Genomic DNA, 25,600 nt, shown 5'->3' with positions numbered 1-25,600 from the left:
AAGAGGCAAGATAGATAACAGACGTATTCTCATAGATGTAGCAGATTGGCTACAGTCCTTTCCAAGGCTCAAGCTTCTCAGCCCCAAGGCTCTTACAGACTACAACAGTGGGGTGCTTCAACCCCAAAAGGTGCTGTCATTTCACTGGTCTGGTATAACTTGTCTTAATAGTTGACCATACCAAGAAAACACTGTAGAGCCTAAACATTATCTGAAGCTGGCATCTCAAGAATGGCTGCTTGCTTGGAACGGGTCTGGTCGCAAGCCACTGCTAGTAAATAAATGACCTACGTATGCAACTTCTGGTAGTCTGAATTTGTACTTCAGAGGATTGAGCTTTAAATTCACTTCACGTGCTCTGTCTAGAACTTTCTTAAGGTTTCTGTCATGCTCTGCTTCACCATTGCTTCCAACCAGTAAATAAATAATCTACTGTTATGGCACAAGAATAACCTGAAAACATTTAGTCCATTGCAAACTGAAAGACTTCACTTGTAGAATTTGTTCAAAATGGCATCCTGAGGAATCTATATCTGCCAATGGGGTACTGAAACTAGTCAGTAATAAGGATTTGCAGTCAAGTATCACTTGCCAAAATGAACTTTTTGCATATAAACAGAAAAAACAGTGGCATTTGATATTATGGCTGTGATGACTTCGACTGTCGCATTGGATGATATGGTCTCTTTAATGCTTTGTTCAAATCTCTTGGGTCAATACGTATTCTGATTTCGTCTGAGCCTATTTTGTGGGCTGTTACCATGGACGACACCCATTCAGATGGTTCTGTAACTGGACAAATTACACCTTTCTACACCATTTTATCCAACTGAGCTTTAAGTTTATTCTGCATAGCTATCAGAACTTTTCTTGCTGATCTGACCACTGGACTGACCTCTGGGTCTAACTTCATAGAATACACAACTGGAAGTTTGCCCAACTTGTCATCTGAAACATCAGCATACTCTGAGAATATAGCTTCAGTAAAATTGGAACTAGAATTTTTGCTTATATGATGAACTTCTTTTGATAAAAGAAAGCAAATTTATTTTCAAGCTGTCTCTGAGACCCAGTAATGACTGCACAGGTCTTCAAACTACATAGAATAACAGTTCCTAGCTAAATAACATGAAAGCACTACTGAATGTGTATAGCGCATCGTGTTAATGCGTACTCCTATAGTATCATGAAGTAGTTAGGTAGGGGTTTGAATCCTGCACTGGACAACTGTGTGTTTGTGTGTGGTCTCCTTGGGAAGGAGCAACCTTTAGGGGGTTGGGAGGGTGGCCTAATGGTTAAGGTGTTTGCCTTACAAACACAAGGTGCAGGGTTTGAGTCTCACAAGGGATAATTGGCTAGGCTTAAAATGGCTCTCAAGGGCAGTTAGCTTAGTACTAATCTATAAACCTATGAGTCTTCGGTTTGAATTTCTTCACCTTGATAAACAACAAATTTCGCACAACTAGCCACATTGAGTTGTTCAGTAGTTCTCACCTTAGCAAATGTGCCTGCTGACATAACATTACATTTTGAGCCAGTATTCACTTTAAGCTCGGTGGTATTACCATTGATCTGGACAGTACAAAACACTTCACTCTTTGACAACAAATTTGCTGCATCAACCTTTTCACCATTTACAGATACACCATCTACGTAGAAAGTAAAGTTGCAGCTATCTATGTGATCAACTTGCTTTTTCGACTCACCCTTCTTTATAACTGTGTGAGGTTTACTTGATTTGCAAAACTTTTGAAAATGGTTCCATTTTTTACACTTGTGGCATTGCTAACGAAATGCTAAGCATTTTTCTCTTTTAGACTCACGATTGGCACCACATTTGCGATAGTTAACTGTAAAGCTGAATTTGGATTTTGCAGACTCACCCTTGTACTGCACTGAGCATGTCCTTTTCTTAGAACTTGATGGAAAACTAGAAGGCCTCCCAGGAAAACCCACAGGGGCTGTAGCTATCATGTGCTTAGGCCTGCTTTTGCTAGCCACGTGTTGCATGCTGTCTACATTTGATCTGGAGCCTGCTGAAACCGTGCTCATCACTTGCAAGTATACTTGTATGCCTTTCTGTAACTTCATGGATTTGACAAATCTCAATAGCTTTGCTCAGCATTAAATCACTGTCACGAAGCAAAATATTTCTTACTGCAGCACTATTAATACCACACACAAGACTGCCCTTTATCCAACTCATCTTTTAAGTCACCAAACTGACACATTTTAGCTTTGTTTTTCAGGTCACTTATATCAGCTGCAAAGGTTTCCCCTGGATTTTGATCTCTTGTGTAAAACAAATGTCTCTGTAAGGTAATATTTTTCTGGGGGGGTTACACATTTCCTTGAATTTGTGCTTCAAACACTCAGGGTCTTCCCTTAATTCAGCCTGTAAAACAATATGATGGTTTTCACCTTCTCTCTCATATACTGCTGGTGCATACACAAATGAATGCTATCTTTCAATGGCCTCTGACCCAGCTAGTTTTAGCAAAATTAATGCCCTGGTACATGCATCTTTGTCAGAATAATCTGCTTGTATGAAAATATTGTACTCTTGCTCAAATATTTTCCAATTCTCTGCGATATTCTGATCAAATACCAATGGTGATAGTTTTTGAAATCGCTATATTAACACATATCAGTAAAGACTTTTGCAAGTATGCCAAACACACACACACACACACACACACACACACACATATATATATATATATATATATATATATATATATATATATATATATATATATATATATGCCAGAAATTTATGCCAATATTTGTAACTATGCCCAATAGCACAACAAGCCTCTGAGTAACTGAACTTTGTGAAATAAGTCTGTCGGGCACTGTGATACTCTTGAAATCACTGTACTGTAAGAAATCACCTCTTATCAATGTAAGAAACATTTCAAAATAACTGCACGGTGCGAATGGACTGGGCAAAAGAAGTTCAGAGTAAGAAACATTTTAAAGTAACTGCACTTTGCAAATAACCAGTACACAGCACACTGAAACTTTCCCAAAACTGGCTGTACTTTGCTAAATAGCTCTTTACAGTGCAAGAAACACTCTGTAATGGTGACACTTTGTGAACAGACACACCCTGCACAAGAAAATTTTCAAAATGCTGTATTTTGACTGTACTTTATGAAATAGTTGCACTTTGCACACAAACTCTTCAGAATAAATGCACAGTAATCAGCACACACTGTAAGCACTTTTACACACTTTGAGATACTTCGGGTAACTCTAATTATGGCCTGAATAGAATGCAGAATAGTAGTTATGCCTATACACAGCATTTTGCCAAAAAAAATGTGGTTACCTTACTTTATTTATACTTAATGTGCCTTTTTGCCCTTATTATATGTGTTTTGTTCATTTAATCGTTTTCCATGCTCATTATACTTTTCTTGTGCTTGATTTACTGTAAACATGCCAGTGTTGTTTTAAACATGCTTGTTTTGCTTTAAACATGCTCATTTTGCAATTCTGAGGTAATTCCAAACTCCTTATATGCTTTTCTGATAATCATTTTACCAAATATCTTAATTTTAACCATTTTGTTTACATTTGTACTACATTACAAAACATTTGTAATAATTAACATTTTGTTTACTTTATACTTTTCTGATTATTGTAATGTGTGTATGAAAATTTACTGTTACTCATGGAGCTTTCCCCCCCCCGGGCCTCTGCTGAAAAAGGACCTGTGTCCAGTCGGACTTTCCTGGTAAATAAATGTTAAATAAATAAATAAAAATAAATAATGAACCTTTTGTGCCTCTCGCTTGTTTAATAATGTGGTTTGTGCCCTTGTAATGCTCCAGTTTATCTTTTCTATAAAGTAAATTGTTTGTGCAAGTTTTCATTACCTTTGGTTAATTTCTGACCATTTTTGTGCTCGTTTCTCTTAATTTATCTTCACTGTTATCTCTGCACCTCATAGCTCTGAAAAGCAGTCCCTGGAATCCCGGTTCTGACACCATGTCGCTCTTGCAGGATAAAGTAGACAAGTCTTTGTGGGTTCTGTTCATGCAGCTTTATTATGTACAAACACATCAGGATTGAGGCTTAATAACTTTAACTTAGATAAACTTATAAACAAATTAGCTATTGCACTTGTACATGTTCACTCTTTGGCAGCACTCTCAAAATGACACTGAAGCTAGCACGTGCTTGCTATTTATATGCATATGCCGACCTTGAAATGCTTCTTAAAGGTACTGCGCACACACACACACACACACACACACACACACACACACACACACACACACTATTCTGTAAGGAGGATCTGTAACAGGCTGTAAGTTGTAAACTGACTTTATTGATGGTAAGCAGGAGTTCCAAGAGCTCCCTATGAAAGTCTTGGGTATTATCCTTGATGTGATATGGTCCCAGCACAGTTATTACCAGGCCTGAAGGCAGTGTAGGCACAAAACCCAGGTATATATGGATTAATTTCCTTAATTTAAACTATGTCTCAGTAACTACACATATCTGGACATGTTCCAGGTGCAGAAGTGCCTCAAAATCAGGCAGTTTGTTATTTGGACTTCTGACAGTGCGTAGAGCAACCTTAATGTTAGAATTTGACAGATGTGATAGGCTAGGATGTATATGACCTAAAAAAGCACTTTGGAGCAGCATGAGTCAGTATGTGGAACACTTTTGTTGAGAGATGGAGGCCATCATTTGCAATGCAAGCTTGACTGTCAAACATCTCGTCCCAGGCAGATACATACTGGGGTCTCTGTTGAATGACGCCATCTATGTAGCCAATTGTTAAAGTCATTTATCTTCTGTTTGTATCTGGACATCATTCTTGGTGAAGGAAAGGAAGCCACTCTAACAAAATCTTACCTGCATCCAATATACTCAAAGGAAATGCCAGCTTGTCTTTTTGCATATCCTTCAGGGTTCTGCACACCCAAGCTATTTACTCACATATAGATCACTACCATGTCTGTATTCATATTTGTATAGAGAAAGGGTCTCAAGGGTCCTGCTAATGTTAGCAATCCTGACTCCTGAAAGGCAGATAATTGTATTCCTGTTGTTGTCCAGCCTAGAGTGTGTGAGTGTGAGTGTGAGTGTGAGTGTGAGTGTGTGTGTGTGTATAATTACAAAAACTTTTTTGTCAAGTCTGTGTATGAGTACTAGATTGAATAGGTGGTTTACTGTTGGGGAATTCATGTAGTAGGTATGCATTAAGTACAGGAACTAGTGGATTTATGCTGGTACCTATTCCAAATAGTTCTTGGGGGGCTTTGGTAGCATCACTGTATGACATTTTGTTATCAGCTGTTTGACAATGTTATATTAACTTGTCTGGTGGTGTAGCTTTGGAAAGGGATGCCTTCATATTTGCTAGTTAATTACCCCTCACAAGTAGCGTTTACTGACTCAATCAGGAATTATTTATCACTGAGCATGAGGTAGTTGATACACTGCCTTAGGATGCCTACTGCTAGAAGGATGGTAACAGAAGGGGAACTGTTTTTCTGACTCTCTGTGATATTCAGTTGTTGATTTGTAATTTCCTAGATGTTAGATTTGAGGGGGGCTGAGTGAGAAGTAACACAATAGTGGTGGCTTTTTGGATACAAGAGTTATGTTAAGGTTTACTGATTTCTGATGTACTAGTGTATGAATAATATGTTAGTAACAGAGGGAACTAACAGGAATATGCACAGTGCACTGCTACCTCAAGTACAGCTAGTAGCCAGGCAGAGCAACAAAGTGTCTGACTTCAACCAATCACAGATTTGTGCAAGTTAGTTTAGATCTTTGTAAAAGATCTGGAGTCCAAAACTAGAAAGTGTTTGGGTGGGGGTCTGGTTTGGTTTTCAGTATTCAGTAGAAGGAATGGAAAGAGGCACATTACCCACCATTCAACAACACTTCCAGTAGACTTGTGCTAAGAGCTGCTCAACAAAATAAATCTCAAACAAGCTAACAGAATCAATCAGAAAAACACCAATTTGAGCCTGGAGGTGCTGGGTAACTTATAAACAGCAGCAGTTAGCCTTCTCTCACCAGAATAGCTATTACACTTCTTTTTAAGATGACCCCCCCCACACACACACACACACACACACACACACACACACACACACACACACACCTGGCAAAATAGTCCATTCACAGAGTAGCTGTAAGAATAACAGAAATAAATTATAGACACTATTGCTACCCTAACAAAAAAATCCCTTACAAACTCACAATAGCCCTGATGAGGGTTTTTACTTCTAATAAACCTCTTTTCTCCTTACAAAAAGGAAAACTGTCTCTATCTCACATATAAAACACCTACTTGGTAAGCCCTGCTCACTTTCCATTTTCAGCCTACCTACAGAATATCTAAAGCTTGCAGCTACACCTGTTGCTTATCCAATCTCCACCTTGATTAATGGATCCATTCAAGAATCACATCCCATTTCTCTGGAAAAATTCTACATCATACCTCTTCACAAAGGTTGTAACTCCTCTGAAATAAACATTTGGCCTATTGCTATCTTATCCTCCCTCTCTAAGTATCTCCCTGAAACTCTAGAAAAGTGCATACATCAGCAAATTTTAAAGTACATTTTCAAGAAAACCTACTAATCTCTGCCCAGCATGATTTTTGTCCCTGCCATAGCATATAACTGCCAACCGGAGAACATTAGACACTACCATTTGTGCTAGCATGTCTTTCTGAGTTTTTGTATATAATTTGAGATTAGCCCATGTATTGTATGCCAGCATGACTAGATGTGGTATTGTAAACAGATTCTTACATGTTGCTTTATGATCTGTTGTACAGAATGTTTTAAAGACTTGAACAGTGTCCTTTTACATTTCTAACTGCATGTTTGTGAAGAAAGTTTCTAATGGCAAACTGTCTCAGATTTAGCTGATCAGCAGATGATGTCTTCAGAATGTTGACAGTTGCTATGAGTTACTGTTAGAAGCTGAAAGACGGGAAGGAACTTTAGAAACAGCTGTTGGTTGATTTTCAAAATATGAAATGAAAATTAGAACTGGAACAGTTACGAAAGGCTAGTCTATAAAACAGCCTGCCGAAGACAGTTAATAGTCAGTTACAGTTGTCAGTTAACAGAAAATTGTGAGTTGTTCACAGATGTACTGTACAGTGGATTCACAAAAAACTTTAAGCCTGTCTTTGCTCTGTTGTAATAATTTAGTTTAGATCAAGGGCATTGTTTTTTTGTCAGACAGGAAAATTATAACTAACCAATTAGATCAGTTAAGAGTTTTTCTGGATGTTAGATTTCTATCCTACAGTATTGATTTCCTTTTCCTGGTGATTGAGTTTTGTTTGTTTATTGGAAATTACCGTTTTATACTTTTAATCATTTTTCTCATTCTTAAATATTTTATTAACTTACATTGTGTGGTGTTAAGGAAAGGAATGCAGAAGGTCAGATGGTAGTGGATTTTGCAAAAAGGATGGACATGGCTGTGGTGAATATGTATTTTAACAAGAGGGAGGAGCATAGGGTGACATACAAGAGTGGAGGGAGATGCACACAGGTGGATTATATCCTATGCAGGAGGGCCAGTTTGAAGGAGACTGGAGACTGTAAAGTGGTGACGGGGAAAGTGTGGTTAGGCAGCATAGAATGGTGGTCTGTAGAATATCATTGGTGATCAAGAAGAGGAAGAGGAGTGTGAGGGCAGCACCAAGGATCAAATGGTGGAAATTGAAAAAGGGTGATTGTGAGGTGAAGTTCAGGGAAGAGTTAATACAGGCACTGGGTGGCAGTGAAGTGTTACCAAATAGCTGGGTAAGTGCAGTAGAGCTAGCAAGGAAGACTGCTAGAAAGGTACTTGGTGTGACATCTGGACAGAGGAAGGAGGACAAGGAGACCTGGTAGTGGAAGGAGGAAGTACAGGAGAGTATACGGAGAAAGAGGTTGGTGAAGAAGAAGTGGGATTGTCAGAGAGATGAAGAAAGTAGACAGGAGTATAAGGAGATTAGGTGGCAAAGACTAAAGATAAGGTGTATGGAGAGTTGTATGAAAGGTTGGACACTAAGGAGGGAGAAAAGGACCTGTACCGATTGGCTAGACAGAGGGACCGAGCTAGGAAAGATGTGCAGCAGGTAAGGGTGATAAAGGATAATGAGGGAAATGTACTCACTAGCGAGGAGAATGTGTTGAACAGATGGAAGGAGTACTTTGAGGGGCTGATGAATGAAGAGAATGAGAGAGAGAGAAGGCTGGATGATGTGGGGATAGTGAATCAGGAAGTGCAATGGATTAGCAAGGCGGAAGTAAGGATAGCTATGAAGAGAATGAAGAATGAAAAGGCTATTGATCCAGATCCTACCTGTGGAAGCTTGGAGGTGTTTAAGAGAAATGGCAGTGGAATTTTTAACCAGATTGTTTAATGAAGTCTTGGAAAGTGAGAGGATGCCTTAGGAGTGGAGAAAATGTGTTTTGGTACCGTTTTTTAAGAATAAGGGTGATGTGCAGAGCTGTAGTAACTACAGAGGGATAAAACTGATCAGTCACAGCATGAAATTATGGGAAAGAGTAGTGGAAGCTAGGTTAAAAAGGGATGTGATGATTAGTGATCAGCAGTGTGGATTCATGCCAGGAAAGAGCACTACAGATGCGATGTTTGCTCTGTGAGTGTTGATGGAGAAGTACATAGAAGGTCAAAAGGAGTTGCAGTGTGTCTTTGTGGACTTAGATATGAGGAAGTCGGGAGTGGCAGAGAAGTATGTAAGAGTGGTACAGGATATGTACAAGGGTAGTGTGACAGTGGTGAGATCTGCAGTGGGAGTGACAGATGCATTTAAGGTGGAGGTGGGATTATATCAAGGATCAGCTCTGAGCCCTTTCTTATTTGCACTGGTGATGGACAGGTTGACAGATGAGATCAGACAGGAGTCCCTGTGGACTATGATGTTTGCAGATGACATTGTGATATGTAGTGAGAGTAGGGAACAGGTTGAGGAGACCTTGGAGAGGTAGAGATATGCTCTAGAGAGGAGAGGAATGAAGGTCAGCTGGATTAAGACTGAATATATGTGTGTGAATGAAAGGGAGGGTAGAGGAATGGTGAGGATGCAGGGAGTAGAGTTGGCAAAGGTGGATGAGTTTAAATACTTGTGATCAACCGTTCAGAGTAATGGTGAGTGTGGAAGACAGGTGAAGAAGAGAGTACAGGCAGGGTGGAGAAGAGTGTCAGGAGTGATTTGTACAGATGAGTACCAGTAAGAGTGAAAGGGAAGATCTACAAAAGGGTAGTGAGACCAGCTGTGTTATATGGGTTGGAGACAGTGGCATTGACAAAAAGGTAGGAGTCAGAGCTGGATGTGGCAGAGTTAAAGATGTTAAGATTTGCACTGGGTGTGACGAGGGTAGACAGGATTAGGAATAAGTATATTAGAGGGCCAGCCTAGGTTGGACAGTTTGGAGACCAATCTAGAGAGGCGAGTTTGCGTTGGTTTGGACATGTGCTGAGGAGGGATGCTGGGCATATTGGGAAAAGGATGCTAAGGATGAAGCTGCCAGGTAACAGGAAAAGAGGAAGGCCTAAGATAAGGTTTATGGATGTGGTTAGAGAGGACATGCAGGTTGTTGGTGTGACAGAGCAAGATGCAGAGGACAGGAAGAAATAGAAACAGGTGATCCACTGTGGTGACCCCTAAGCAGGAAAAGCTGAAAGAAGAAGAAGAAGACATTGTGGCTGGTCAGTCAGTGTTTTCTTTAGTGATTTGGGAGTGCTTATACTTGTCTTGATAACTTCCCAGGCCACTCTGAAAGCTTGGCTACTTAGGTCATTTGCTGCTATTTGTTTTAATATCTAATTTTCATAATTGGACACCCCTTTAAAGGGGCATGAAGACACAGTGATTGGTGGTAGCATTACCATATTATTTTGGGGAAGGGACGTACCTGGAAATCTGTGTCAAGCTTTCCTAGAAGTGTTTGGATGTGTGAGATTTAATTTAAGTGCGAGTGTATCAGAGGTCTTAAACTGGGACACATTTTTCTGAATTGTATAATAAGCAGTTATATTTGGGGTGGACAAAATAATTCAGTCCAGTCCCAGGCTATAGAGCTTGTTCCTTTTGTGTTAAAGGGAAATTGTGGAATATTACTCCTGTTTAAGTGACGGTCTCACATTGGAGTCAGTAGAGAGGATTGAAACTCCTTAGTTGCTGACCCAGGATAGCGAGAGACGTCACATTGTTGTCGACAGTCCGGTGGGGTATTGTCTGAATGTCACATTATTTAGTGGCAGTTCAGTGGGATATTATCTGGATGACACATTAACTGGTGGCAGTGGTGTGGGATTTTTAACTGAATTTCAGTAGCCTGTGGGTAGTTGTCATTAAGGTGTACACTCTCAACAACCACAAAGTAAACATACAGAATCTCAATCCACCACAGATTTATTCATTTTTAGTTAGTCAGCCAGGGACAGCAGGCAAGGCTGTCAGCAGAAGACAATAATAAGCTGACAAAAAAACAGATGGCCAAGGAGTGTGAAGCCAGAAGACTGGTGCATGCCAACCTGACTAAGGAAGCAGTGATTTCAGCCTTAGTTGCAGCTTCAGCTCAGACTAGCCATTTGGAGGATATCCGGTTTGGTACTGAGGATGTGCAGCCTGCCGAGACAGGACAGTCTACATTTTCTTCATAGGACCTGAAAATGTGCCTGGAGTTAGAGAGACTGTGCCTGAAGGCTGAGATGAAGCAGCATCAATATGAATTGGAGGCCAAACATCTTTGTCTGAAATCAGCAGAGAAAATGCGCCTGGAAGCCCAATGACTGGAGGCTGAGAAGAAACAGCGTCAATATGAAATGGAAGCCAAACATTGTGAACTGGAGGCCAATCATTTAGAAGCTAAGGAAAATGAGAGACAGTGCCGGCATGAAGTGGAGCTTCTTACCCTTCAAGAAGGTTATGGAGGTAATGGGGGAAGGGTATAATTGGACCCCAGAAGCTGTAAATGTCAGTAAGCTTTTTCCTCAATGCAGGGATGGGGATAACTCTGATAGTTTTATTCATATATTTGAGAGGTTTTATTCATATATTTGAGAGGGTATGTAGACATTATGATGCTGACCATGAGCTCTGGGTTTGGCTTCTGACTCCCTTACTCCATGGTAAAGCTGTTTAAGCCATGTCAAAATTATCTGATGTAGATTGTTTGAATTATGTTAAAGTTAAGAACTCTCTTCTAGATTGTCTTAAACTAACACCTGAAGCTTATAGAAAAAAAGTTTCTGACTACAGACACAAGGCAGATGAAAATGTACATAATTATATTGCTGATTTAAGTACCTAATTTCACAGATGGGTAAATGGATGTCAGGTCGCCACTTTTGATGGACTGGCAGACCTTTTGGTGAGGGAACAAGCCCTTGGTACTTTGATGACATGACAATCCGGTTAGCAGACGGCGTGCAAGTCTGCGTAGGAGTTGGAAAAAAAGGGGATCTCTACTTAGCAAGCAGAACACCAATGCATAAGAAAGGGATACCCAGTCATGCACATGGACATAAAGGAACCCATGGGCGCAGTCTAAACCATTCCAACAGAGTACACCAGTAACAGGGGAAACTACTAGTACAAGTACATGGTTAGGGATTAGATGTTTCAAGTAACCAGAGGGGCCACATAGTGGTCAAATGTGCAAGGTGAGACACAGAAGGTGAGGGAACCCAGCAAGTGGTGATGACAAACTGCCAGTAGTAAGGTGTTTGGAAACAGCCAATCTATCACCAAAATTTATAACCTATCTTAATAGATGGTAAACAGGTTACAGGTAAGAGAGAGACAGCTTCTGATATAACCATTGTGAGGCCTGCAGTGGTTAGAGAAGAGCAGTACTTGCTTCGACAGTTCACTCCAGTCAGAGTTTTGGGAGGGACCCCGTTCCAAATACCTTTGGCTAGGGTTCATCTTTACTGGGAGGGTGGTAGAGAAAGCAAGCAGATAGGTGTGTTTGAGGATATTCGTGCAGATGTCCTGACAGGGAATGACGTTGATGATGCAGTGCCTTGTGTACATGCAGTGACATGTAGTCAGGCTTGAAGACAGGCATGTAGGTCCGATAGCCTGGGGGAGACCCATACAGATCTCATACCTGAAGCTGGGACTGGTGTGGTGGCTGTTTCAGAGAAGGAGCTATCATGTAGCAGTAAGTCTGAATGTGAGCCACAGCTGCTGGCAGGTACTGATGTTACCTTGGACATGACTGCAAGGAAGGAGGTGAGTGGTAGTACCCAGAGTGACAGTGAGGTACAGCTGTCAGAAATGACTAGGCTTCCTGCTGAAGGGGGAGCTTGGGAGGGTCACAAATGTAGAGTTGAGATAGGGTCAACTTACAGACCCTACATTACAAAGCTTGAGGGAGATGCCTAAGGGGAGGGCTTGAAGATGAGGTAGTGTGGCAGTTGGTAGAGCTTAGAGCCTACCATCTGCCACTTCTGGCTGTAGTCCCTAATATTCCTTGCGCAGGTGATATTAAGGCAGAGAAGGAAGGTTTGCTGTATGAAGACTGGACTCCTAAGGGAAGGCTGGAAGGTTAGGTAGTACAGCAGTTGATAAAGCCTAGAGCCTACTGTCTGCCACTTCTAGCTATAGTCCCTAATATTCTATGTGCAGGAGATATTGAGGCAGATAAGGAAGGTTTCTTTTATAGAAATTGGACTCCTACGGGGTGGTTGGAAGGTGTAGTAGTACATCAGTTGGTAGTGCCTAGAGCCTACCATCTGCCACTTATAGCTATAATATGTAATTTTCCTTTTGCATGTGATACTGATGCAGAAAAGGTGGAAAGTGCTTTGCTAGAAATTTTCAGCAAGGTAGATTTTCCAAGGGAGATGCTAACTGACCAAGGTTCCAACTTCATGTCAGACCTGCTGAATTGTTTCTAGAAACATGTAACAACCACCCCCTCCCATCCCCAGACTAATGGTCTTGTGGAGCAGTTAAACTCTACAATTAAGACTATGCTACTGGCATTTGCAGACTAGTTTAAAAGGGCAAAGTTAACCATTAAACCCAGTAAGTGTCGGGGGGGGGGGTTGGCAGAGGTCACTTACTTAGGACACAGAGTTGGGAGTGGTAAGATTCGGCCAGAACCTGTCAAAGTAGAAGCTATTTCAAGTGTGGCCAGTTCCTGTTACTTAAAAGCAAGTGAGAGTATTTCTAGGGACATTGGGGTACTGTGGAAAATGTGTGCCCAATTGTGGTGCAATGGCTGCATCCCTTACTGACTCAACTAGGAAAAATAAACTGGATAAGGTAGTATGGACCATATATTGCAAACAGTCATTCAAATAACTTAAGGAGATTTTGGGAGGACCCTCTGTGTTGGCCAGCCCACATTATAGTGAAGAGTTTGTTATGCAAGTAGATGCATCCGATTATGGGGTGAGGGCTTTACTCAGCCATGTTGGCTCAGGAAGAGAAGAACATTGCAGTGGGGTTAATAGTGCCAATGGAAATGGATTGCTCAGGAGACGAATGGGTTGATATTCCCAGATGGACCCAATTTTCTCAAGCGTCATTTTTCAAGGGTCACTTGAAAGCCATGCTTCAGTCATGGGGCGGGGGAGAAATGTGAAGAAAATTAGACGCTGTCATCTGTGCTAGCATGTCTGCCTGAGTTTTTGTACATAATTCAGATTAACTTGTGTATTATATGTCAGCATGACTAGATGTGGTATTGTAAATAGGTTCTTAAATGTTGATTTTTGATCAGTTGTACAGAATGTTTTAAAGCCTTGAACATTGTCCTACATTTCTAAGTGTACATGTTTGTGAAGAAAGATTCTAAAGGTAAACTGTTTCAGATTCAACAGGTCTGCAGATGATGTCATCGAAATGTTGACAGTTGCTGTGTGTTACTTTTAGAAGATGAAAGACTGGAAGGAACTTTAGAAAACAGCTGTTGGTTGATTTTCAAAATATGAAATGAAGATTAGAACTGGAACAGTTATGACAGGCTAGTCTATAAAAGAGCCTGCTGAAGACAGCTAACAGTCAATTGCAGAAGTTAGTTGTCAGTTAACAGCCAGTTGTGAGTTGTTCACAGATGTATTGTGCAGCGGATACACAAAAGGACTCAAGAACTGTAAGCCTACCATTGCTCTGTTGTAATAATTTACTTAAGATCAGGAATAGTGTTCTTTAGTCAGAAAAATTACTAACCAGTTAGTTTTTCTGAATGTTAGATTTCTGTCCTACAGTATTGATTTCATTTTCCTGGTGATTGAGTTATGTTTGTTTATTGGAAATTACTATTTTACATTTTTTAATCATTTTTCTCATTATTAAATATTTTATTAACTTACATTGTGGCTGGTCAGTCAGTATTTTCTTTAGTGATTTGAGAGTGCTTATACGTGCTGTGATAACTTCCCAGGCCACTTCGAAAACCAGGCTGCTTAGGTCAATCGATACTATTTGTTTTAATATCTAATTTTCATAATTTGACACCCCTTTAAAAGGGCATGAAGACATTCTGATTGGTGGCAACATTACCATATTATTTTGAGGAAGGGACACAGCTGGAAATCTCTCTCAGGCTTTTCCAGAAGTGTTTGGATGTTTGAGATTTAATTTAAGTGTGAGTGTATCAGAGGTCTTAAACTGGGACACAGTGCTCTGAATTGTGTAATAAGGAGTTATATTTGGGGTAGACAGAAGAATACAGTCCAGTCCTAGGCTATAGTGTGTGTTCCTGTTGTGCTCTTAGGGGAAAATTGTGAAATATTACTCCTTTTTAAGTGACAGTCTCACATTAGAGTCAGTAGTGAGGATTGACTCCCCTTAGTTACTGACCCTGGATAGTGGGAGACATCACAGTATTGTTGACAGTCTGATGGGGGTATTGTCTGGGCATCATTTAGTGGCAGTTCAGTGGGATATTATATGGACATCACAGTTGCCTTCTTAGATAACATCATCAAAACTAGGACAATAACTTGGTCTCTTTCCTGGTTTTAGATCTATCCAAAGCCTTTGAGACACACACACACACACACACACACACACACACACACACACACACACACACACACACACACACACACACACTCTCTCTCTAAAATGTATTGCACTTGGTCTGCCTAAAACAACACTCAGCCTGTTTGCTAGCTACTTTTCTCATACAGTCTTCTCTTCCCATCAGTTAATACCAGTGTATCCTAAGGCTTTATTCTTAGATCTATTCTCTTTAACATCTTTATTAACAACTTACATGCATCCTGCCAACAGGCTTCCTTTATCCTGTGTGCTAACAACTCCACCCTCATCTGCTCATCAAACCATTTACACTTCATTACTCAAAATGCTGAATGTTTTCATCTCAAACTCACTAGTGAGTGGAACTTTGAACAGCAGCACAAACTTTGCATGGTTCCCTAAGTGGGAACAGTTGTATAGACTAACTGCCTTTAGCATCTAATGTGGTGCACAGTATCCACAAGATAGGAGAACACAGATCACATATTGATGACATGGCAGGACTAGCCACTTAACTGTGTAAAATATGGCTCTAGGTGATTCGGTCATGTTGACTAATGTCACCAAATGGGCATGAGTATTTGCCGGTGATAAGTGGGTTGAGAACCCGGCCTACTCTAACCTATGCCAGGGACACATGCTAATGATGGGAGGGGTGTATGTACCCCTATTGGCCAGTGTGTGCCCACCATAAAGCCCAGTAACCCTGGGTTGGTAAGCTACTGGCTGGCCGGTATCCAGTTTCCAAGCCTGGGTTACCTGGGATAGCTCTATTGACTGAAAGTTGGACATATAAACCACTCAACCTGCCAAACATGAACTATAAAATGCTGCACTCAGTGTAGGTTCACTGACAGAGTGGAGCTTAGAATTGAATGGCATTATGGTACAGAAGGGGCTAGACATGCAGTGCAGCAAAGACCCTTGGCTTTAGATCTATAGTCTACTACTCAGAAGGACAGGCTAGAAATGCTGTGGGAATTGTGGTGAGAGAAAGGTTTCAGAGGGCAGTGAGAGGTGTCTTCAGAATTAGTGACAGACTTATGGCAATCATTCTCCAGCCTAATGGTAGGACAGTATCTCAGCCTATGCCCCCCAGCAAGGTTGTGATGGTAAAGAGAAGAATACATTCAGAGAGCAGTTGCAGGACCTACTAGATAAAGTAGGACAACATAAATTGGTGTTGATAATGGTTTACTTGAATACACAAATTGGGACAAACATAACAGGATATCAGGACTGCCTGGATCCACATTGGTGGGGAACAGGAATAAAGAAGAGGCCATCCTAGACCTCTGTCTGGGAAATGGCTTGATAGTAGCCAACAGGTTTCAAAAAGTGAGACAGTCACAAGATCTTATATACAAGGGTGGCCAGCATGCAACTCTGGTAGAATTCCTCCTGGTACAGAAAGGGCACTGGGATAGAATCAATGATTGCAAAGTCATCCCCATTGAAACAAATAAGTGATTGTGAAGTCTTCCCTATTGAAACAGTCAGCTCACATCATAAACAATTAGTTGCCACAATTAGTGGCAGTCAGTGCTCAGAGAAGGCTCTAAGGTCAACAGAGAACAGGCTGAAGACCTGGAAGTTGCCTGGAGAGAAAGTACAACAGTTCAAGGAATTAGTCAGGGCTATAGCACCCAAAGAAGAGGAGAAAATAGGTGGTGTTGAAGAAGAATAGCGGAGTCTTAAAACAGCATGTGTGAGGACTACAGAACAACTATGTGGCTGAGTCAGGTGTGGAAATAAGGTACATAAGGAAAGCTGGTGGTGGAATGCAGAAGTCCAGAAAGTTCTCAAAAGAATGAAAGGAGTGCAGGAAACAGTGAGAGATAGTAAATACAGACCAAGCTAGGAAGGAATACTGGTTGGCTAACAGGCTAAGAAAGGAGTTGCAGTAGCAAGTAAGGCATCAGAGGTACACTACCAGCTTCTGGAAATTTACTTAGGTAGCACAAAGAAACTGGATCAGGTTGCAAGAGAAAGACAGAAAGATAAAGAAGATAGTCAGACATCCTTCATAATATATGCCAGCAACAACCTGCTCACTAGTTCATGAGATGCGGCAGCTTCTGAATGAAGAAAACCCCACAGAAGCTGTACTGCCCCAGACACAGCTTACAGAGAGAAGAGAAGGAGCCCACCCTAAAAAAAGTAAATTGCACCACAAAAGAAAATGAAGTCAGGGAAACCAGCAGGCTCAGATGAGCTCACAGCCGATATGATGAAGATGCAGGGTGAGAATGGGGAGAATTGGCTTCTAAGGATACTTTCAGCAGTGTGGAGAGAAAGGCATGTCCCAGATGACTTGAGAATAAGCATACTTGTGCCAATGTTCAAGAACAAAGGGGACATCCACAACAGTGGCAGTACAGAGGTATCAAACTCCTGTCACATTGCATGAAAGTTTTGGAGAGAGTGCTTGATACACAGATACGCAGAGTAGTAGAAAATAAGATGGGAGATGTGCAGTTCAGATTCAGATCAGACTGCAACACAACTGGCCCAGCATTTGCAGCTAAACAGATAGTTGAGAAGAAGCTAGAGATCAGCTTAGAGTCCAACTGGGCATTCCATGACTTAGAGAAAACATATGACAGGGTTCCAAAAAAAAATGATTGGGGCAGTCCTGTGGTAGTTCAAAGTCCCAGAAACATTAGTATAATTATGCAGGCAGTGTACAAAGATCAAATGACTCAAGGACGAACAATGTTCATTCTCACCTAGGGGTTCCCAGTGGGAGTGAGTGTGTTTCAGTGTTCAGCTCTGAGCCCACTGATGTTCATTCTGGTGATGGCATTACATTAGCAAACAGGTTGGGGGGACGGAACAAAAAAACAAAGGTGCTGTATGCAGATGATGAGGCATTACAATGAGAGACTGAGCAAAAACTTGAACAAAGGATAGGGGAATGAAATGCAAAACTTAAGGTACATGAGACAAAACTGTGTACAGATAAGACCGTGGTAATGGCAGCAAATTGGGGAATTCAGAAGAAGCTGAGAACTGAGAAAGAAGGGAAGATAGTGGTACAGGTTAACAGCTTCAAATATCTTGGGAGGGGTGGTTGAGGAGAAAGGAAGTCTGAATAAAGAGATCAAAGCTAGAACAAGAGGGCTGCAGTCAACTGGCATAGTGTGTCAGGTGTAGTGTATGACATAAGAATGTGAAAGAAGCTGAAGGTGTACAAAGCAGTGGTGCAACCAGTACTACTGTATGGTACAGAAACCTGGGCAGTAAAGGCAGAGCAGTTGAGGAAGCCAGAGGTGATGAAAATGAAGTGCCTGAGATGGGTGGTAGGATGCACACTGTGGGGCAAATGAAGAAATGAGGATATAAGAGTAGAAGCCATAGTAGCTCCAGTTACAGAAAAGATCAAAGAGAATGGATTACAGTGGTTTGGGCACATGTGCAAAAGACCATCTGGTGAAGATGATTTTGGATAGGCAGGGAAATAGTAAGAGAAAACGAGGGTGTCCCACAAAGAGCAGGAGGGATTGTGAGAGAGAAGATATGTGAGTCAGGCATGATTGAAGACAGCAGGAGTGTGACATTGAATTGAGAGAGATGGCAACAGTCCCCATACCCTGTCCCCATCTTATAAATGGGAAAAAAGGGGTTGTTGATGATGCTGATGAGTCAAAATGCCTTTAACTCCATTGAACGCTGGTTCTGTGAAAGCCAATTCTTCTAAAGCCCAATAAAAACAAGCTCCTGCTATTTCTCCCCAAATCTCTAACATCTCTTAAAAATGTCTTCACAATAGGTTCTCTCAATCACATAGATATAGAAGTGTCAAGTTACTAGGCATTGCAATTGATGGTCAACTGAAATGATGAAAACTTCATATACAAAATTGTATTATTGTATTAAAAAATACATGAAAAACTCATTATACTCTACATATCCAAAAAAATTCCTCACCAGGTCCTCCAGAGCCACACTGGCAAACCTTCTCTACTGTATGCCTCACCAATTCTTGCCACTATTCACATCTCCTTCATCACAAAACTAGAACTGTGGTAGCTAGATTTGCAACCAATCTGTCATATAAAAGTCATCACTGCTTTTCTCTGAAAATGGTAAACTGTTTTGAATTGCTCAGTTACCTCAAGTACATTCAACTTCTACTTGCCCACAAAATGATATATAATACTTTCCACTGTCCATCTATCAATACCTTTCTCAGACAGTACCTTCCTAACTCTTCACACAGCTTCTTGAAACCCGTTAACCTAAAAAAAGCATAAGACATAGTTTATACTCCTGGATAGTTGCTAAAACCTTAAAACAAGATCCCTATGGACATTAAATCATTATCTACAAATCCCATTTTTAAGCATATCTTAAAAGAATACTTTCTCAACTCCAGGCTCTGTACTTGCCTTTCTCTAGGTTAAACTGATTTCTCTTCTTATATTTTTTCTCTTACACTCTCTCTTCCATACACCTTTCTCCTCGTAATCTACTATACACCCACTATCTGTCTTAAAGTTCTTAGCACTTACCCTTATTTCTGTTATTTCCTTCTGTGTCATTATCTTTAAATCTTTTTTTACCCTCTTCTTTGACCTTTCTTTGCCTGTAATATTCTTGTATCAAGTTTTCTGCTCCTGCTGCACCTCATTTCTTTTTTCTCCATAATATTCAAACATAGATAATTATAGATAAATATATGTGCATGTTTTTTGCTCATTTATGATGTAATCATGTTTGTCTTCTATTATTCTCATTTGTATGCAAGTTCTTTTACTTACTTCTATGTTTCCCTTCCAAGATTATATATATATATATCACACACACACACACACACACACACACACACACATATATATATATATATATATATATATATATATATATATACTCACACACACACACACACACACACACACACATATATATATATATATATATATATATATATATATATATATATATAGATATAGATATAGATGGATTTAGAGGGTCTATATCAGAAGCTCGAAGTGTAAAAAGAATGAAAGCTCTTTAATTGACACCAAATACGAGACGTCCCAGAAAGTTGAACGGCTGGAACAGCGATTTTTTTTCCCAGGGAAAAAAATCGCTGGGCCATTCTCAGGACTTTGCCGTTTCCTCCACTGTGGTGCTGTCTTGGAGTTGGTACTTTGTTTGTATTTTTTTTTTGGTTTGGAACAGCGATTTTTTTTCTTTGGGGAAAAAAATTGCTGTTCTATATGTTCAACTTTTTGGGATTTTGCGCATTTGATGTCGATTAAAGAGCGTTCGCTCTTTTTACACTTCGAGCTTCTGATATAGACCTGGATTTAGATATACATGTACACACACACACACACACACACACACACACACACACATATACAATTTGTATTATGTCTTATGGATCTTTTTCTCTGGGCATCCACTGAAAATGGGATTTATGCCAATTTGGACTTTTCCCGTAATCAAATGTCAAATAATAAATACAATAAGTGCAAACTAGTTCACAAAGCTTTAAATGGCTAAAGGACTTTTTACATGTACCAAAACTATGTTCTTTTCTGCAATTGATCTATCAACAGATGTGGGAAAAAAACTTTAAATGCTGTCAGTCTACTGCTTGAAGGCACAGCTCACAACAAGTCCAGTGAAAGGGCAACTGTTTTGCTCCACTCAGTATAGTAAATCTCAGACAAGCTAACAGTAATAACTAGTCAAAACCAGCACTAATTTGTGATTGATATGCTCTGTGACTTAAATGACTTCATTTCCCCCACAGAAGATCTGTGGGATGTGGTATGAAACAGGAGCACCTGGAAAAAATCCCCATGGGCAAAGGATAAACGTACAGAATCCTTACAGAAGGCACCCAAGCCAAGAACTGAACTAGAGAGCCAAGTGTTGTGAGGCAGCAGTGTTGACCATTGTGCTACTTTGCCTGTTCTTTAATGTAATTCTTCATAGTTAAATATATTTTAATGAAATTCTTCATTCTTCTTTAATATCACTAAATAATTTTGAAGTACATCTGGCCTTTTTTAATGGATGAAGTGAATAGTGCATTTTATGCAGTGGTTAGATTATTGCCATACACTTAAGTGCATTGCACTCCACTGGGAATATAACATTTTGCATTTCACACCATTGAGTTTGGTAGCTGCACTGAAAGAGCAGTGTGACTAATAAGAACATTTTAAAAACAGTGTGATTTCGTTTATCACTCCTAAGAAATAAAACTAACGTAATATGTTTAAATACAGTTTCCTATAAAATGCATCTAAATCTTGTGTATGAAAAACTAACACATGCTTATTCTGTGCAATCAAACCTTTTTTTTTTTAATCCTGCACCTAATGCCAGCTACTGCACCAAGGCATACTTTGGAGGGCACATGTGTGCAGTATATCTAAAGGACATCCTCTCTCTGGCTCATGTTAGCACACAGAGGTATAACAGTAGTAGAGCTCACATTGCATGATGACTTTATTTTAACAAGAGACAATTTTCATATTTAACATAATGTGTAATAAATGCATCATGGTGCAGGTTTGTAAGTAATTCAGATTTATTTAATATTTGTGGTGGTCCAGTTGTAGATTAGTCCTTCAGATTGTGGCTAAACAATGGCCTTCACCGTAAGTAAAGTCTGATGTATCCATTCTATGGTTTGGTGTCATGCTTACATATTCTGTCAAACAGATTCAGAAATGCTGCCCATAATGGTACTCAGTCTCCTAAATATTAAGTCTGGAATAAATATTACAAACTGGAGGTCCTTGAGGCACATCACTTGTGGCAGACTTTTTAATATTTTTTTTTCTCAATGGATTTAATTGTTGTTTTCATCTTCTCTTCTATTTATACAAGCAACTAACTGTTAGTACTTACTTATTCTGACGTAGTGAGACCCTCTGTAATGGACAGAATGTTGTGCCCATCCTTACAGGGGTGCGGTATGCCTTTGACTGAAAATGGTTGGAGTTTTTCTCAGTTTCTCAATCCCCAGTTCTTCCCTGCTGCATGAACGGTTAGGCATCTTCTTGGCTTGCATACATTAGAAAGTTCCCTAATTTGATGCCTAAAAGGACCTAGGTCTGGTAAATGTAATGGTGACCATCAGCTCAAGGGCAAGGAGTCCCATAGGCCCTGCATCTGTCTGGAATTGGGGTATAAAGTTACTGAATGAGACTACTGACAGTACATTGTTAGTAACCAGCAGTCATTAAAAGGACAAGCTATGTAAGCTTGTGGAACCTGGGAAGATGGGAAGCCTAATGCAAAGACTAGCAGTGAATTATTCAAGATAGGAGAGTGAAGGGTAAATGTTTAGGTACTCCATGCCCAAGTCAAATACTTTGGAGCCTAGCACATCATCTTAATCCATCAGTCTAGCAGTGACCTCCACCCTGTAATCACTTGGTACACTTTCTTGTTAAAAGAATCCCTTGTCCAGGTCCCCCTGTATGTATCTGTACAGGGTTGAATGGGGAGACATCACCTGATATCTGCCAGTGCAAGAAGGGTTTAGTGTTTTGACTATGGTTTCCTAGAGTAGATTAAATTCCATCACACGGGCAGGTAGAATCTTTTTAGTTCCTGGAACATGCTTCTGGATCTGATCTCATAACCGGTATAACTCAGTACAGCCCTTTCCTAGGGTACTATCTGAATGAAAATGGAAAAACCCTCTTGGGCCTTCAACCCATATCCATGCCTTCAGTTTTCCAGGTCCTAGCATTGGAGTTTGAATGGGTGTTCTACATTTGATGGAAAATGACCAAGTAAATGTTCAAGATTATGGCATGAAGTTAGTTTGTGTCGTTTTTGGAAGATAACATCCCCTTTATGTATTGACTCCAAGTTTTGTCTGATATCATCTGAGCATTTGAAGCCTGGTTGTTGGGAATATGCCAAGAAGGGATTGTTTCCCTTCCATCCTATGTCTTCAGCCATTGCTGAATCAAAAGATATGGAAGTACCTATAATGTGGACTAACACACATAGTCTTCCTTTGCCATTTCCCTTCCTGTGGAATTATCTCCTTCACAGAAGCCCTCTGGCTTACAAAGTCAACCCAGAACTAGCCTACCTTTTGATATTTCTCACCCAAGAGGTGTTTAAATGCCTGTCCGGGGAAGACTGAGATGTAACCCTGAGATCTTTCTACCACTGTTACACAAATGGATCCCATTATCAAGGATGTCATGTTTGCAGCATGGAATGCTGACCATTTATATTGGGTTACACCACCCAAATGATCTTCCATTCTAACCTGATATCCTAGAAAATACTTGGATATTATTTAATCTTCTCAGCTCACCAAAACATGTAATATCTGGACAGTGTGCTCCAAGACAGAGCCCATAGCTTTAGACCACCTTGGTACCATTTGCATTTGGCTCTATTTTTATCATTAAATGTGCATCTCAGACATGTCCTGCTTTAGTCTTCTTTTATGGATAAGAACAAGAAAGGTCTGTACTCCCTAAAAGTGAGATGAGTTATATCTTTATTCTTTAATTTAGCTACTGCACCCAGAGTATTCATCAGTGCCTAGCCCCAGGGACAGCACACTGCAGAAACCAGGACAATCAGGATTTTGCCCTTTGTGGCAATTGTCTGATTCAGGTTCATACTTTCAATAAAGATGCAGAAGGCCCTAGTTTACACCATTGGCCTTGTTTCGTTATTGCAAAAAGTGTTTTTCACTGATTTTGATTTGCACAAACAACACTTGTAAAGTTTGCCATGTATGGATTGACTTGAAACCATCTAACAGTACATGAAATGTATTTCTAAGGGAGTACAAATGATTGAGGCTAGTTGAGAGAAAGTAAAACAAGTCAGAAATATAAGTAATCCATATAATAAGTGCAGGATGAACACTGCAGAACAAATGCAGCCACTGAAGGACATGACTGCTTAGAGGGAAGCTAGTTTGGGAGAAGTGTGAAAATTGCATACGTCACCAAGAGGAGGGTGGTGGAACTGTGGAGTAAACAGTGACAGGAAGAGATGATGACTGTAACTATGAGTAATAGAAAACCCTTTTGTCCATAACTTGACATCTGACAGTCCAGAGACAGAGGAAAATGGATTTGATGAAAGAAGGTGAGTAGAACATCCATGTATTAAAGTAAACAAGGTGGTAAGAAGTATGAATCTGAAAGTTTAGAATTTGATTTGCTCTAGCTTTAAATTGTTATTTCTGTTCTTTATTTAAGAAATGGTATTGCCTTGCTACTGTTGCATATTTCTGAGTGTTTTTTTTTTTTAATTTTCCTAGGAGTATGAATTGGTGGTTCTGCCCAATGCATTCATGATTCACATGCCCCATGCTCCAAGTTTTGACATTACAAAGTTCCGTTCGAGTGTTAGCTACCGAAACTGCCTGAAAATACTGAAAGAAGAATTCCATCAAGACCTTTCTCGCAAATATGGATCAGCTGCACTCAAATACCTCACTGCAGAGAGAAACCTCGGTGATGTTAAGGAAGGACCTGTTTGATCTTTTTGTCTACTTACTCTGTTCAGAGGCATACTTAAGGGTTTAGACTGCCTAATTAACCCTACTTTTCCCTATTGGGAATATATGTAGTGCAAAAATGCCTCTTATCTCAAAAGGAATGTGCAGTTTCAAGGCCTGCTGTCCTTTTATGACCAGTAAATGAGGAAAGATGGTATTTCTGTTTGGCCACTGTAGCCAAACTTTGCATAACATAGCTGGAGAGTGGCAAAAGCAGAGCATGAACTTTTTGGGAAATGAGAAGGTCCTGGCCTAGTAGCAAGCTGACTCTGCATGTTGATGCAGTTTTATTGTAAAACCTAAAACGTGCATACTTTCCAGTGGACTAGGTTGCTTTGCCCTGCATATTCAGATGTGGGAGCTCACTCCCCTGCAAAAATTACCCAAGTGATAGCTTAAGGAAGGCCTGTCTTCTTTGGCTGGAGAGTCTTCAAGATATCCAAGTGGGATAAATTCCATTCTGACAGGTTCAATGACATGCACCAACCAGCTTTTTTTTTTTTTTTTTTTTTTTTTTTTTTTTTTTTATATTCATGGAGCAAACCGTTCATGGTTGCCTGAGGTGAGCAAGTGGAAGCAAGAAATTCTGACCATGCACCTTTTTTGAGAAGGATTTACTATGAGGCCCCAGTATGAGATACTAACCAGATAAGAGTACGATGAGCTGCTATGAACCTATCAGCTTTCTGTTTTCTACCATGATGCATGACTAAATCTGAAGGTCTGCAGGGTGTGCCATTCTCTTTCGGCATGCACCGCAGCATCTTTAGCAACTTTCTTCCCACACAGCCTGATATAACACACATTCCTTCAGCACTGGAATGTGATTCCATCGCCAGTATTTGGTTGCTATGAAGTAGGAGACAATACCCTTCACCATCTCACTGTGGAAAAAGATGCTCATTGTTCCATGTGCCCACTTTGCACCACCATTATTACACATATTTAATACCCCCTGTTTCTTCCAAAGTTCTGGTCATTGTTGTGCAAGAGGCAAATTCAATCTGTCTGCATCACAATGGCACAGATTAGGAGGGTATTCATTGCTAAGCAGTGTTAAGTGCAGACTG

The 25,600-nt window shown here is 40.2% G+C and overlaps 1 protein-coding gene across 2 annotated transcripts in view; it reads right to left on the bottom strand.

Annotated features, from left to right (window-relative positions):
- LOC122811177 overlaps nucleotides 1-25,600 on the bottom strand; it is a 3,180,768-nt gene that overhangs the window by 1,488,559 nt on the left and 1,666,609 nt on the right. The gene's annotated exons all lie outside the window — the stretch shown is intronic.

Source organism: Protopterus annectens, chromosome 9.part0 (assembly GCF_019279795.1).
Source record: "Protopterus annectens isolate FY-2018-M chromosome 9.part0, PAN1.0, whole genome shotgun sequence".
In the NCBI taxonomy this organism is placed as follows: Eukaryota; Metazoa; Chordata; order Ceratodontiformes; family Protopteridae; genus Protopterus; species Protopterus annectens.
The sequence above is the reverse complement of the archived record's forward strand: the minus strand, read 5'-3'. Positions and strand labels throughout refer to the sequence as shown.